The following is a 16,467-nucleotide window of genomic DNA, read 5'->3' as shown; positions in this document are numbered from 1 at the left end:
ATAGTCGTAGCTCAGTGGATGTATATGAGAGAATAATTAATGAATATAAATTATTTATTCAAGAAAAATCTTGTGTATTTATTTGTCTTGTGTTTGCATGTTGATCTTCGCCTCTATATAATAAGAAATTTTCTCCCCATGCTTTGTCATGTAAGAAAATTGTGTCATGACTTGTGTAATGATCCACCCAATCATGTTAGACATTAGGTGATTACACACTATCCAAACCCATATAAATTTATGCATTTCCCCTCCAAATACTTCACCAACTCTTCATCTCATGTTAGCAATTATAATCAAAATGGTACTTGGTCAAATGCTTGTTGCCTTAGCCAACTCTCTTGTCACATTTACAAGAAATTGTTCTAAATTGAATAAGGCTACATACTTCCATTTTGAATGGGTCAATGTTCCATATTACATATTTTTCCCAAATGATAGTTTGGCCCAACCCTTTTCAATAGTCATTTGTGATCCCTTGTGCTCACCTAACTCATGTTTTATCCCACCATGTCCAATCTCGATGATTCAACTCATTCTAATGGGTTTCTCTCTATATGCTTGCATGTTACCCTCATTCATTCATCCCATGTGCTACATATTACCCTTGTCTTTAGACTAGACTTTTTTAATCATCTTATGCAAGCCCCTTGATGCTTCGCATGCCATAAAAAGGAAAACAAATATCTAATGATTGTGCTTGTTATCATTCCAGCATATGTTTACTGCTCTGATTTACCTAATATGATTATTCTAAGTGTCTTCCCTACTAGGACAGGTTTGTAAATCTGAATCAAATTATATTTTGCATTAAGAGAGAATATGGATATATACAAGGAGAGGGATACTATTGGGATTCATCTCCTAATGTCTCTTTGTGTTCTAACTTCCTTTATTTTTTGATATTTAGAATATTTACATAAGTTTTCCTAATCCCAAAGATTAGGTGTCAACATTTTCCCCCCTTAATTTGAAGGGATGTTTGTGAGTCCAGGCATGATTCTGAATCTTCCAAACATTCCCTTCCAAGTGCTTTGGGGAAGATGCCTACAATCTGCTCATTTGTGGAACAATGCCATAGGTGGATTGTTTTTACATCAACATGATGTCGAATTCGATGGTATTTTGTATTGCTGTGTTTCATTTGACAATGGAACTTTGAGTTCTTAGCCAACTTTATTGCATGTGTTTTCAATCAAAAGAGGTGTTGAATGTACTTGTTTCTCCTACAAATCTTCCAGAATTTTCCTGAGCCACACAGTTTTTTTTGTTGCTTCAGTTGTTGCCACATATTCTACCTCAGTTGTGGAATAGACTGGAACTAACTATTTAGGTGACCTCTAGGAGACAACTCCTAATCCAAGACTCATAACATAACTTGAAATAGATACTTTGGTTTCTTTATCTCCATCAAAGTATGAATCAGAGTATCCAATCAAGATGAAGTCACCCACCTATCTATTCTTGAGTCCAAAGTCTTGAGTTCCCTTCAAGTACTTTAGAACTATCTTTGTAGCAAACTAATGATGCTCACAAGGCTTTTTCATAAACATGGACAGGATTCCAACAAAAAATTAAATGTCTAGTATGGTAGTAGTTAGGTAGTTGAGACTTCCTATGAGCTATCTATACTTTGTTGCATCCTCAAATTATTTCCCTTCAATGGATGCGAGCTTTAAATTATGTTCCATTAGATTAGTTAAAGGATTGCACTCAGCCATACAAAACCTGTTCAACATATCTCCAATGTACTTCTTCTAAGAGAGGAATATAAACTTTAGGTGTTGGGTTACTTCAATAACAAGATAGTAGTGAACATAGCCCAAATCTATCATTTGAAAACCTTTCCTCATTTATTTCTCTATGGATGCAATGTAGTTCTCATTGTTCCCTATCATAAAAATATCATCTACATATACCACATGATACACATCTACTTTTCCAACTTTCCTGAAAAAAAAGTTGCATCATGAAGATCATAGTGTTTGAAATTGAGTTTTAGGATATTCTCAGTCAACTTCTCATACCAGGCTCGTGGTGCTTACTTGAGACCATACAAGGATTTCACAATATTGCATGCTTTGTGTTCCTGAACCTTCACAATAAATATTTTTGGTTGGGACATAAAAACATCTCTTTCATATATCCATTGAAGAAAATGGTTTTTATATCCATTTGATGGACATTCCAACCGTTTTGATTTGCCAATGCACCATTATAGATGGGATCAATCTATACGAACTTAATGCACCATTATAGAAGCTTACACCACATTATGGTTAGGAACTTTATTTACTTAGGTTCTAGGACTATAATTCATTTTAGCCTCCAGATGAATCTACATAAGAACCAATATGATTTTTCATAACCATCACCATTCATAAAGATCCTGGAACTACTATAACAATATCATTGGTTAGATTTTTCACTAAGATAAAACTTGATGGGCCTGTTTGAATAATTAGGCTCACTCCCCCACTTGAACTAAAATTCGAACATAACATATGTCAATTATTTTACTTGCACTTCCACCATCATTTTTTTTTCACTACTAATATACCCCAAATTACTAAGAAAATCTTGTCCTTTGAAGTCAAAAGTAAAAGAAAAAGTCAGGACTACCTCTAGGTTTTAAGATTCATAAGGGGATTGGTTTGGATTGGATCCACTTTTCTTAGAGTGTAGCATGTCTACTAATTGACCTTCCTCTAGCTCAAATAATTAAAACACATTACCAAGTGTTTCTTCCTCTTCTTCCTTTGTGATGATTTATTCTCCATAGGCTAATAAAAGTCTTACAATTTGAGGCTTCCTTTTGGACAATCATCCTTTCATTAAAAAAGGAGTACAAATATATATCTATATATATCTTTCATTAAAAAAGGAGTACACACACACACGCACACAGAGAGATCTATAGATATATATATATATAGATGAGTCAAATAACATCAGTGTTAGACAATATCAATGGCAGCAAAGGCAGCCAGACAAAAAATGTTGACCAAGACCATTACATACATAATATCATCAACTAAAAAACTTGGAATATAGACAAAAATGCAAAGAAGCTCAAAACTCGATATTCTGATATAGTAAAACCATGAATATATATAATTAAAATGATGCAAACCAAAATATATACTATTTGTATGCTAACAAGAAGGACAAAATTAATGAATTATCAAGAAAAGTGTGTTGATTGGGCTAGTTGAAGAGCACTAGAGATATGGAATGTTCTCCTTCTCAGAAGTTGTAGGCCTTTTTGCTCCTCAAAAAGGAGAAGTCCTTCTTCCAACTGTAGGGATTTTTTGGGGAGAAACTTCGCTTGTTGGTTCCACTCCCTAAAAATATGTTGGAAGAAAATATTTTAAAATATACCTTTTAGGAAGAAGATATGGTCCATCTAGTACTTTAGGGAAAGGACCCTCATATGACCCTTCCCTGACAACCATTCTAGCACACACATGGAGTCCCTGTAGACATGAAGAGAGGTAATATTTAGTGAAGCTGCAAAATATAAAAGGACCCATGAAAAGAACACCTCTACTTTAATGTTTAACCCAATAATAAAATTCAAACAAATATGGTAAGGCACATTGCTAGGAAGAAGAAAAAATGGCACCCTCTCCACAAACCCCAGATTGATATGCTCCATCAAATAAGCCAACATTTGAAAATGGTGGACCGGTAGTAAAGGGAAAGGATCAACTTCATGGATCCTTCCAAGGCTTTACATAATATGAGAATAAACCCATGATATAGGCTAGGATGCCATTGATTTCTATATGTTTTCCTTCAAATATGAATCTATTTATGAATTTCCAGATACCCGATGCAATGAAGATGGGTAAAGATTTATAAAAGCCCATTTTTTCTCCCACCAAATATGGCATCGATTAAGAGGCACCAATGGGCCATTATCTAGGATGTTTAATAACCCAAGGGATTTTGACCACAGAGTTATGGAAACTTCACATATAAAATATAAAGGAATAACTATTTAAGAGTGCTTTAAGCAAAGGACACAAACATTTGGCTCTAAAAATCCTTTTTGCAGTAGAAGGTCCCAAGCTTGAATTTTATTTTCTAATGCCATCCAAATAAAACACTTCAATTTTAGTGCTATGGGCCAATCCCATATTTTCTAGTGCCACCAATTTATCATTTACAGAGGAGAGTCATTAAATATGGAATTGTAGGAATGATGAGCATTAATTTGTCCAAATGAGGAATTCCAAGCCCAAAAAATATAATCATCCTCCACATTTACAATAATACCACTGAGAATAATATTTTTTGTGAATAAGACCCAAATCTGGAGCATGTTTCCACCTTCAAGAAAGAGGATGCTATGAGGAAGACATAAGATCATGGCATAATCTAAAAAAACTCTGAGAGTTGAGATGATTGATGAGCTCATAAGATAAATGGAAGAAAAAAAACCCTATAATATGAAATGACCCTAGTTTGACCTACTTCCCTTTACCTACTTTCCACATCATCCATTTATTGATCCAAGATATAGTGGCCATCATTCCCCTCCAAATTTTCAATCCTACAATGTGTTTCAGTGGTCTAAAGGACTAGAGCCAATCCTGAACAAGTTGGTTGTGTAAGTATTTTTCCAAAAGTATGTTTCTCCAAATATTGTCCCTTGTGATTACCTGCCATGCACTTTTCATGGCTAATGCAAGACTGAACTAGTGGACGTTCTTGAATCCCAAACAACCATGTTTCTTTGGTTGGGAAATAATTTCCCACTTGAACAAATGAAGATATATGAAACTTCTTTTGTCATTCCATAAGAAATTAATCACATATTGTCGAATATTGTGAATGGTAGACTTTGCAATCTTTGGAAGAGAAAACCAATACATGGGGATGCTTATCCAAAACGTATTTAGTTAGAGTAATTCAACCACCAACTGAAAGCCATCTGTAGCACCAATTGTTAACTTTGCCTTCATTCCTCTTTATTAACTAGTTCCAATCCTCTACATGATAGTGATTTGGGTTCAGAAAAAAGTCCAAGTATAGAAGACCATGATCTGAGGGAGTCATCTTATATGGTTGCATTGATTCAATATTCTAGATAGTCTGCTTAGAAACATTATTATAAAATAAAGTAGGCTTATGTTGATTGATCAACATGCCCGAGGATGAACAATAGACCAAGAAAATTCTTCTAAATATTTTCCATTAGGGATTTTGAGATTTTAGATAAGCCAAACCCTTTATATTTCTAGAATTTCCCTTTTTGGCAGGAATTTGGTATGCTTAGCATATTGTTTCGAGGAAGTTGTACTTGAAATTTGAATTCAAAGGTAGTTAGGATATCTTCCTAATTCTATCAAAAAGGTTCTCTAAGAAGGGGTTAAGACTCAATGAGACTATGGAACATAAAGAAAGGTTCTTAGTTGAAAACATAACTTGAAATCACTCCCAATGCTTTATATCTATGGAAACACTACTATGTCAGATTTTTGTAAGTTATTATTCTAAAATCTAGTATCTTTAATATACAACTATAGAGGTGAGAAGACCTATTTAGAACGATATATGACAAACACTTATTTGTTATTAAACCAACAAACTACATTAAGGGATATGAGTTACCTCTCAAATAGCAAGAAGCCTTAGCTAGAATCGGACAATTCAAGATTAGGATAATAGATGGATAAAACAATGTCAAACCATATTGAAATCATAACATATTTCAAATCCCAAGTTTAGCCTGGTTGGTAATTAATCAATCCCTTGTTGTCAATGCAATTCATAAAATATTAAAATAGGGTTAACCAATGGTTTGCTTACATTTCAAACAAAAGAAATAGTGAAACATGTATTTCACAATTGTAGAGTTTGTTGAGTGTTGTAGGCATGGACCACTTTAGAATAAGAAAACTTCATGCTTGGTCAGCTCAGCTATAACGCGACAATTTCAAGGGTTTTCTTACATTTCAAACAGAGGAAACAATGAAACATGTATTTTACAGTTGTAGAGTTGTTGAGTGTTGTAGGTATGGACCACTTTAGAATAAGAAAACTTCATGGTTGGTTAGCTCAGCTAGAACGTGACAATTTCAGGAGATTTATGGATTGTCAAACAACATGGCAAGGAAATATAAAGCATTATTTTTCTCACAGGTATCACTTTTCTATGGAGAAGGTAATGTATGGAATATTTTAATGTTGCATCAACCAACCTTTGCCTTGTAGATTTGATAGAGTCTAAATTTGATCTAGCTACAAAAGTTGCAACCAAAATGAGTTTGTATAGAAATAATATGGATTCTATGGAGTTTGGTACCAAGGTGGATATGTTGGCCATGCTTACCTATCTCGGGAGAGAGAAAATTACAATATCCCCTTGCTAATTAATGATTTCATCGGTTTAATTATATTGTTCTTTATTACAAGAAAGAATTTACCATTATCATAATTATTAGAGTTGATCATTTCAGTTTGAACCCACCAATTAAAAAAAATCCCATTTTGGCGAAAAAAAATCTTGAGCTAACTCTCTGAACTTGTTGGTTGTATACAACGTCTGACATATGTGCCAATTTTTCCACCAATAATGGGTCTAGACCCAAAAACCTAGCCTTATTCTATTTAAAGACACCATCCACCCCTCCTCCTAACCTGCCTCTCTTTTATAATTAAGAATTTACTAACATATGAAGAATTTTGAGTTGTACCAAAGAACACTGATTTTGAGTAATGTTGGCCATGATTAGTGAAGATTGTGGTGGATAAATTTATCTACTTTAACAGTCTACAATTTTTCTACAATTTTGGAGGAGATTTGATAGTGGATTCCTGTGCCCATTTACATATATCTAAAAAACCTTCTAGCCCTCTTCTCTTAGACTATATATGTGTCAGGTTCTTTGTGACCAACCCTGACATCTCATAAAATATGCAAATATTTTTGTAATCACAGTCATCGGGCAGGAATATGGATGTTGACTTAGTCAAGGTACAAGAATGTATACAATCTAAATAAAACCTTACACTATGTGGTCAATGTAAATATGTATTTTGGTAATTTGATATGTGTGTTGATATATGTACCTTATGAATTACATACATTAATGGAAGATATCTTTAATTTCATTAGTGGGAATTCATCATTCTCTCTCAATTGATAGAACCTGTGAGTGACTTGACCGCAACACATATATATGCACATTTCAAAATGTATTATGGTACCTTGAATTTCATTTCATTTATGGTTACAAAGTATTAAACAACCACCCTTGTCATCATAGTTTATCATTCACTGCTTCAATAACAATACTTTTTTTTTTCTTTTTTCTTTTTTCCATATCAACTTTCCTTTGGTATGGTTCAAGGAACATAGGTTTCAAATCCCCTCTCTCATGAGTACCAATCTTAATTCTTACTAAGGAAAATGGTGGTAAAAAGGAAATTAGAAGTTATTTAATCAAAGGTATGGGGAATCACAATGAAGAAAATGATAATATGGTTTCCTATGATTTTGTTTGGATTACTGAAATCATACCTACAAATCACTACCCACTATCCATTTGAACAAGAGAGGAAGAAGGCATTCGAGGGGAGGGGGCCTTGCAGAGATGAGGGTGTAGTCGACTGAACAATTCGAAACAGGGAGGACCTGGAGAGAGACTTCAAGAGAGGGATATTTTCCATAATTCGAGCACATGGATAAAGGGAGAAGGGCCACACCTAGTACGATCAAGTTGGAGACTTGTAAAAGTGGAAGATAGAAAACAAATGCCAAGGATGGAGAAAAATTAGATGGAAGAAAAATCAAGGAGATGGGGAAAGGGGCTAACTAACTAGAGGTGAGGGGCAACAATAAAAAAGGGAAACATGTGAGGATGAAGGGGATAGGGAAGAGAAGGAAGCAACATGAAGAGCATGGTTAGGAAGAAAGAGAGGATTTGAATAGATGTTAGCAACCAAGGTACAGATCTGGAAGACTAGTTGTGCAAGAATAAGATATAGCTTGGCTGAAAAGGAGTCGAAAATGATATAATAAAATCAATAGCATCATAGGTTAGTACCATAAAACTATAGATGATTCGTTTTGCCTCAATAAACCCTTACAATATTTATTGTTGTGTTTGATACTAAATGGAAGGATTTAGCATCACCGAGTCTTTTTGCTATGAGAAATTATTGTTGACTATGTGCCTACAATTGTTGCATGTGCCTACAATTAATATCTATGTTTGAATCTATAATTTTTACTATGAATTTTCATAAAAGGCCAACCCATAATACCCCTGTTCTTTTCAAAGGTGTTATAATTTCAAATCTACAATCAAATCTGTACTTCTAAGTCATAGGAAAAAATTGAGATAGACCCATTTCAGTCCAAGTTCACTGACCCTTTTGTTAACTCCATCACTACATCTCTGGGAATCCTTCTTGATCAACTTGTAAGAACTATGTGATGAAATCACTTTATAGTGATAAGTTGGAAGAAGTTAATGAAGTAAGCTCAGGGTGGGGAAAAGTCTCTGAAATCCTAAAATAGAGGTAGGGTGGAGAGCCATGTCTCTAGAATCCTAGATGCCTAAAGGGTGGAGGCATTGATCTCTCGACACCCCTTTCTAATGGAAGGGTGTATACATTGACCTACGGAGTCCCTGGTTGTACATTAGGTGGAGATATATGTCCTTGGAACCCCTTACCAACTATGGGTGAGGATATGCCTAAAGTGTGGAGGGATTGATCTCTCAAGCCCCTTTCTGATCAAAGGGTGGAGAGATTGACCTATGGATTCCCTGGCTATACATTGGGTGGTACACATCCATGAAATTAATTACCAACTATGGGTGGGGATATATATATTGTTGGAGTCCCACAAAGTTCTCTGGAAATTTTGTGTTCTAGCATCGTGGAGGTGGGACAACCTCTTGAATCTCTGGCCTAAATATTGGGACTAGTTTCACTCTAGGGGGTGACACTTGCGCACAAGTAGATGTCAATGGTTGGGAGGTGACTAGGAAACCTATCCCTGTGTCCATTTTGAGCAAGGAAAATTTTAAGGATGAAAATTTGTCTCAAAGTTTAGAGATCTTGGTGAATCTTACTAGTCCCCAAATTACAAATTATAAAATGTTTCTTGATATCTTTGTAAAAAAAATGAAAATGTTTAATAGTTTTATATGTAGTTTTTATGCAATTTTGGCAATTTTTAACGTGAAATAATTTTATACTATAAAATCTAGGCGAATGATGTTTAGAAAAAGATGGAAATTAGCAAATCTTTTTTTTGGAAAAACCATGGAAAATTAGCCCACTTGCGAATATTAGCCCCTAAAATTTTCCATGATTTTGAGGTGTTTCAATGTCCAAGGTGGTAGAGAAGCATGACAAACCTTGTGCTGCGTGTAACCATAGTCCTTAATTGTTGCCCATAATGAGGAACCATGATGCCTACCTACCGAACTATTTGATAACCAAGAATATTGTGGTATTCCATGACCACAAACAACAATCTCAGCTAGTAAGATAAATCATAATCATAATGAGATGATGTTTGATCATACTTGAGTGTATAACTATATCTAGATAAATGTTATGTTATTCATATATGCATATGCAATGACCCTAGGTGAAGTAGGGTTAATCATTAATGGATATAACCTAGGAGGGTTTTTCCTTGTAATTGTAATTCTTAGACCTTATGGTTATTAATTGTAGATACCACTGACACCTCTTGAGGTTTATCAACACAAGCTATCCTACGCCCAATTTCACATTGTGGCCTCTTAATAAACTTCCCGAGGAAAAGAGTGATGGACATTTATCATCATAACTCGATTCTTCCTAGATTTCCATTCTCCAACCTGGATGGGTGCCTATGGCTCCTAAAGAGTTTTATATAATGGTGTTGCACATTAATTAAATAAGATATTTGATAGGGATAAAATAACCAAATTCTTAGGAAATTAACCATCGTTTGTAGTAAGGACTGCAGGGTGCCTTGTTGTGGTTCCTTTTCCTGTTTGGACTTGAATGAGGGCATGAAGTCCTAAGTAGCTTAAAAATTATCTCACCAATGCCTTAAGATATGAGATTTGAATACATGAAGTTTTCAAGTGTTGTTGGCATACAAATATGGCATTTCAAATTTTGATTTTACTTTCACTAACTGTGCTTTGATACTGTGAATGCCTCAAGGTGAATAGATGTAAAAGGGTAGGAAATTGACACAAAAAAGTATGTGAATGGCATTGTTCACTGTTGCATGGTTTCTAGCACTGATATCTTTACATAATTCATTGTACTATTGGTAACTTCAGGCTGCACTTTTACAAGTGGCCCATTGATACATAACTCATCTTAGGATGTTGATTCTTCCTTATAAAAATTGCTCATTATTGATGTTAAAAATGTCTCAAGGAAAAAATGATACATAACATAATATATTAAGTCAATGGAATGGTGGAGTTGTTGATGTTTGTATGATTCGTAGTTGGGAATCCAAATAATCTTTGGTAATAATTTTAGGTTTTGCTACAAGAATGATCCTGACTTGAGCAATGTGAATTGGACAGGGGGAGATTTCGAAGAGCCGAGGGGGTGAGGGGTGGTGGGTGATGTGTAGTTATGATTAAGCAAGTCAACAAGATCACTTTGATATTGTGAGGAATGTCATTTGTACATTATTGAACAGAACAACCAATTCTTTGTGAATAAGTATGGAAATTGACAAGTTGATGTGTGGCAACATTAGATTGGTGATGTGTCTTGATTTATTTATATACTTGATATGTTGATATCCTTTTTACGAAACCTGGTTGAATTGCTGAGTACTCCTCGGGAAAATGAAATGGGCCAAACTTGTTGGCGCTTCAAACTCATTGATAATGAGTTTTAGATGCAAGTACTGGTGGGTCAAACTCAAACCCACTAGTACTTGCTGATTTTTTCATGGATGGGTGATTTTGACTTGCAAGCCTACCAATTAACTTGGTGGGTCCATTTATAATTTCATATGAACCAAACAAGATAAAACTTACTATTATACTAAAGAAAATTAGTTGTGATATTTTTCTAAATCTTTAGATAATTCTAATTTTCTAGTGTTGAGTTTGTTTGTTGAGTCAGGTTTTGTAACACTTACAAATATTAATTAATTAATTGACTAGAGGGAAGTAATTATTATGTTTTTGTTCAATACATTGTGGCCTTTGTTTCAACCTGCCATCAAATTACTCCCTTGATATCACAAAAGAATGCCCTATGATATCATCTCTCATGTTGGGTTGTGGTTTCAACTTCTTTGATAATGCCAAAGCTTTTTGGTTGTTTTATCGTATGGAAATCCAAGATTAGGTATGTTGATTTCATTGATGGCTCTCTACTATAGATTCCTTAGTTCCTATAGATTAAATTGTTGATAAATTTGAAAATAAGCTCCAAGTTTGAATTATATTACTTTTACCATCTTGGTTGTGATTCAATATGACTTCCCACAAATCCAAATGATATGTAGTTGAAACCATAGTTTTTTAAAATCTTCCCTTGAAAGTTGCACCCTCTTAAAATGTTCTTCTCATTGTACAAGAATATCTTCATATGGAAAAAAATTACAAGAAAATGTTCAAATACTTTTGAAAAAATCCTTATCTTTAAGGGCCCAAATGCTAATAGAAAATTAGACCAAAGAAACAATTAGGTCTGTTGTTCCATCTATATTCTAAAATACCAAAAATGTAGCAACTCTATCTGTCACTAATATAAGCACAATTCAAAGGAGATCACCATGGCCCACAACTGAACATGTTGTATACTCTTTATAAGTTTATATATATATATATATATATATATATATATATATATATATATATATATATATATATATATATATATATATATATATATATATATATATATATGTATATATATATATAGTATATAAAATTGGGGGTGGGGGGGAACTTCTTTGACCAAGTATCCTAGATGTAAAAATATAAAATATGAATGTTAGTGGAAGGATATTTTTTGTTGAAGTCAACTATACAAGACAAAATACAAAGGGTAAAGCACAAATATGATACATATTTGGACAAGGTCCATTTGACCAAGTTTCATAGTTTCTTCTTCTAGGAATAAATTGTCCCTAATTAATAATTTTTTCATAGATTTGGGAATTACTACTCAAATGTTGATTAGGACAAACACTTCGATTGGGTGGGTAAAAATCCTTTACATACCACCAAGTAAGTTATGTTGACACTATCAGTAGATCAAGCAACATATCTACAAGAAAAGGAGGTTGAAAATGAGGAATGGTGGTGTCTTGATGTGTGACTGAGACTGATTCCTTCAAATGTTGATGCTCATGCAACTTGATCTAATTGACATTCACCAAATCATCGATAGCAAGATGAGGTGGAAGATCCATTTTGAAGGCATTTGGAGTAGCCTGTCACGTGGTGGTATATTTCTCATACTGGATTGGCTTGAGGTTGTGATTTGGCTGATTTTTGAACATTTTCCTATGAAAATGATGATTAATTTGTTGCCAACCTAAAAATGAGGAGGTATTTGATGTCCTTGATATAATGCCTTGTACATGGTTTGTGTTTATGGAAGTATTTCATAGACTTTGTTGTAAATTTTGGTCAGGTTTTACCGAAAGGAAGAAACGTTATCTTGCTTCTTTTGTTGGTGGGATTTGGGTGTTACAAGGAGAGAAAATGGAAGCTTATAAGAGGAAGGAGGTTGGAAGCCATAACAAACCTCAAATTGGGATTTCTCAATGGACACAAGAGTTGGCCTATTGTAGTTGTGCTACAAAGTGTGCATGCAATTATCCCATTGTTTGTTTTGTTGGTGATAAATGCAGAGAGCATGGCCCAAGGTCCTTTGATCAGTCTTGCAAGAACTGCCCCTCGCTGACCTGGTCTGGAGGCCGAAACCTCACTCTAGATGGGATAGTTTCCAAAGCACGATGTAATCCATTGTTTGAAAATTCAGAACCATGCTTCTTGCAATTATGGAACTTGGATGGTTCCATACGTGGTCTGGCACGCAATTCTTACACACTTCCCACTATGGTGGTGCAAGGAGGAGAGAATAGTAGATAAATTCACTACTTTATTTGTCATAGATGATAGATTAGTGTTTTGAATTTGGACTTTTCAGTCTTCCTACTTCTGAGTAGATGGCTTATTTTGTAATTATTACTATTTGGTCATGTTGATAGTTGCTAGATAAGCTATTTCAATGATTTAATGGTCTACTTTCTATTATATGCTTAAAAATTTTGATGTTTGTTTGTAATTGCTAGAATTTAAATGGTTGAATAATTAATGATTAATGTACTATGGTTTCCATTTCTATCTTGGTTTATGTTCAAATATGCATGTTTTCATATATGTTGCAATTAATTTGGTAGTATAGGTGTTGTTTTTAATATAAATGCTATATGATATATATATATATATATATATATATATATATATATATATATATATATATATATAGATATGCATGCTTCTTGGACACTTCGCTTTTGAGGGATTTTAGAAGATGATGCTCCTAGTGCTTTGCTTCTAAAAAATGCTCCCACTTTATGCAATATTGCTTTTAATTATCTTAGTTTTTTTTGTTAGTTTGGGGATCGAATGAGGTGGAAAACCTCAATTGACAACCAAGAAGCCTCCACAATGTCTTATATATGTACCTCATAAATCAAGAGTCACAGTCTGAAATAATGGGCAACATGTCTTGCATCATTTTGTCTTGAAACTTGTTTTTTTCTTGTCACTTACAATAGTTGCTCCAGCGAGAACTCACTTTATTGGAAATATTGCTCTTAGAACTTCTCTGCCAAGAGTTGAATGGTACAAGGGTCTTGTGACCTGTCTGAGTCTCTAGAGTTATGAAGAGTCATGATGTAATATTAAAACAAAAGTTATGTTGGTTTGCAGTAGTTTTCATCTATGATAAGGTACATTTCCTTGAAATCTATGGTACATGCAACAAGAATATGTGGTAGAAAAAAATAGTAGTGGGATTGCAGGTCATGAAAATGTATTGTGACTTGAGAAAATCTGCAGAAGAATGAAAAATGGACTGGGAAACTTTGAGTGACAAGGTGTTACCTGTGTTAATTACCTACAAATAGGATGAGTGGGTACCAATGCATTGTGGATCTCTCAAGCATCTTGGAGTTGAGAGTTCAAGGAAAAGTGGATGTGAGAGTCCTTGTGGAAGTAAATTGTTGATATCAAAAATCCCTAAAACTAGGCTCTTATACCACCAGATATAACGATAATTTGTAACAATGAAAATACAAACATACATAAGAAGGAAGAATGAACGTATAATGAATATTGTATATCAGATAAAGTAAAAATATAACACATTTGTACAAGGTTCACTAGATTTAGTCTACATTAATCATAATCTTTGGATAAGAATGAACTATTTGATGCTTTACAAGATATGACAAATGGAAAATCTCTAGGTATGGAACTCCCTTGTGAATTCTATAGGGAGTTATGGTTTGTGACTAGTGACAATTTTGCAATGATGTGTCAAAAAGCATTGATAACAGAACATATGGGGGAGAATGTCAATGTTGACCTGATGATCAATCAAGTTATTCCCGGGGGGGAAAGAGGCATGGTGGCAGGGTGGAGATTAATTACCTTTCTTAATTTTTCTGCAATATATGAAGTAGAGCACTAGCCAATAAAAATACTTCTTTAAGGATTGTACAATATGAGCAAAAAAGCTTCATTTACAGTTGACTCATGCTCAACAATCTTATTACAACCTGTGAAAGGTGAATTTGCAAGAGAAAGTTTACAAAGGGTGCTTTTCCCTGAAGATGCACAAAACAACAATCAATAATCACTCACATTATAAGGAAATCCTAGCCCAGTAGCAAGTATGCAAGTAACAAAGTAGATTGTTGGAACTGCACACATGTTGTACACTTATTTGTGAGATATATCTAGGATTGCAAAATTGTTGGAGATGATAATACAAGGTTACAATAAAATATACAAGGTTAGGTGAATGATCATTTTTTAGCAAGTCACCTATGGATACTTACAACGAAAAAGGTGGAGTGTAAAATACAAGGTTACACTGCTTGTTGCATGATTTGCAGGAGTACCCTTGTTGCATAAGTATTGACCTACACTTTTGTTTAATCTACTGCACAAGCATGCATGTCATAGGTGAGCTTACCTTACCTTGATAGGTATTATAAATTGGGTTGGAACGAATGATAATAATAACACTCAAACAGGGAAGGTTATCTCTAGTTTGAGAGGGAATTTGGACTACTCATTTAGATATTTTGCTACAGGAAATCAAGGTACTACCTGTAGAATTTGGGACACTTGAACTTAAAAGTTTTCTATAGCAAACCTTAGGTGTAGTGTGGTTATTGATACTTCACCAGATGGTTGTCTTAGATGCAAATACAAAATATGATCAATGTCAAGAGAGCGAAACTTTAGGTGAAAGCGTTGGCATATTATTAAATCCAAACACAGAGGCCATCTATGACTTTGATTATATATAAGTATTCTTGCAGTGAGTTTTCATCCTATTATGACATTTTTAATTGTCTTTGGTTTATCTAATCTCTATTTGGTGGCAAAAGCACTTGATTTTGATTTTTTGGATTGAATCCTTATCCACTATGAACTTTTTTTAATTTTTCCTTGTTCCCATGTTGTTCCCTATTCCTTGCTATGTCCTAAGAGTGTAGGACTATGAGGTGAGTTTGTCATGAGGGTATTGACAAATTCAAACACATATGTCTAAATTTGATACAATCTTGTAGATCCACTTATTTCCCCTCTAGCACGGTGAATATTATTCCTCTAGACTTCCATGTTTGAGTCTTTCATTGGAGATGCTATTTTCTCTTCTTTGAGTAAACAAACTGGATATATTTTTGGCATTTCTAATGGGTGGATGGGAGGGAAACTTTGCACTTTCATGAATTCACTATTACTGATTGGTCTCCTTAACACCCTATAACTACAACTTCATATGCTTATATAATTATTAAATTACTTTGAACTGGTTGGTATTTTATATTACTATCTTCAGAAAGGACAAAATTGTAAGTGCTACACTTTAAAAGAAAAGATTGGTTATTGCAATTCCAAAAATCTTATGTCTTCAACTAATGTGTGTGTCTTCCTGTCTCCATCATAGATGATCAATTTTTTATATTTAAAAGATCCTTTTGTTCGTTGTTTTGATTCCCATGATAAACCTCTAGTTGATTACATTAATGTTCTTCTTTTCTTGTTGATTGAATTCTTCCTTGGATATTTACATCAATGAGTTGATGTGTACTACATTTGATCATCTATTTTTTGTTCATGGTATTTAATGTTTTTCATCTGAGCTACTAACACATTAGATCCTAGACATGTATGGTGATTGGTGTGCGGGTGGCATTATTGGATGGATTGACAA

This window comes from Pinus tabuliformis, chromosome 6 (genome assembly GCF_031772625.1).
Source record: "Pinus tabuliformis cultivar Carrire ecotype Pingquan chromosome 6, CPIR1, whole genome shotgun sequence".
Classification (NCBI taxonomy): Eukaryota; Viridiplantae; Streptophyta; class Pinopsida; order Pinales; family Pinaceae; genus Pinus; species Pinus tabuliformis.
The sequence above is the reverse complement of the archived record's forward strand: the minus strand, read 5'-3'. Positions refer to the sequence as shown.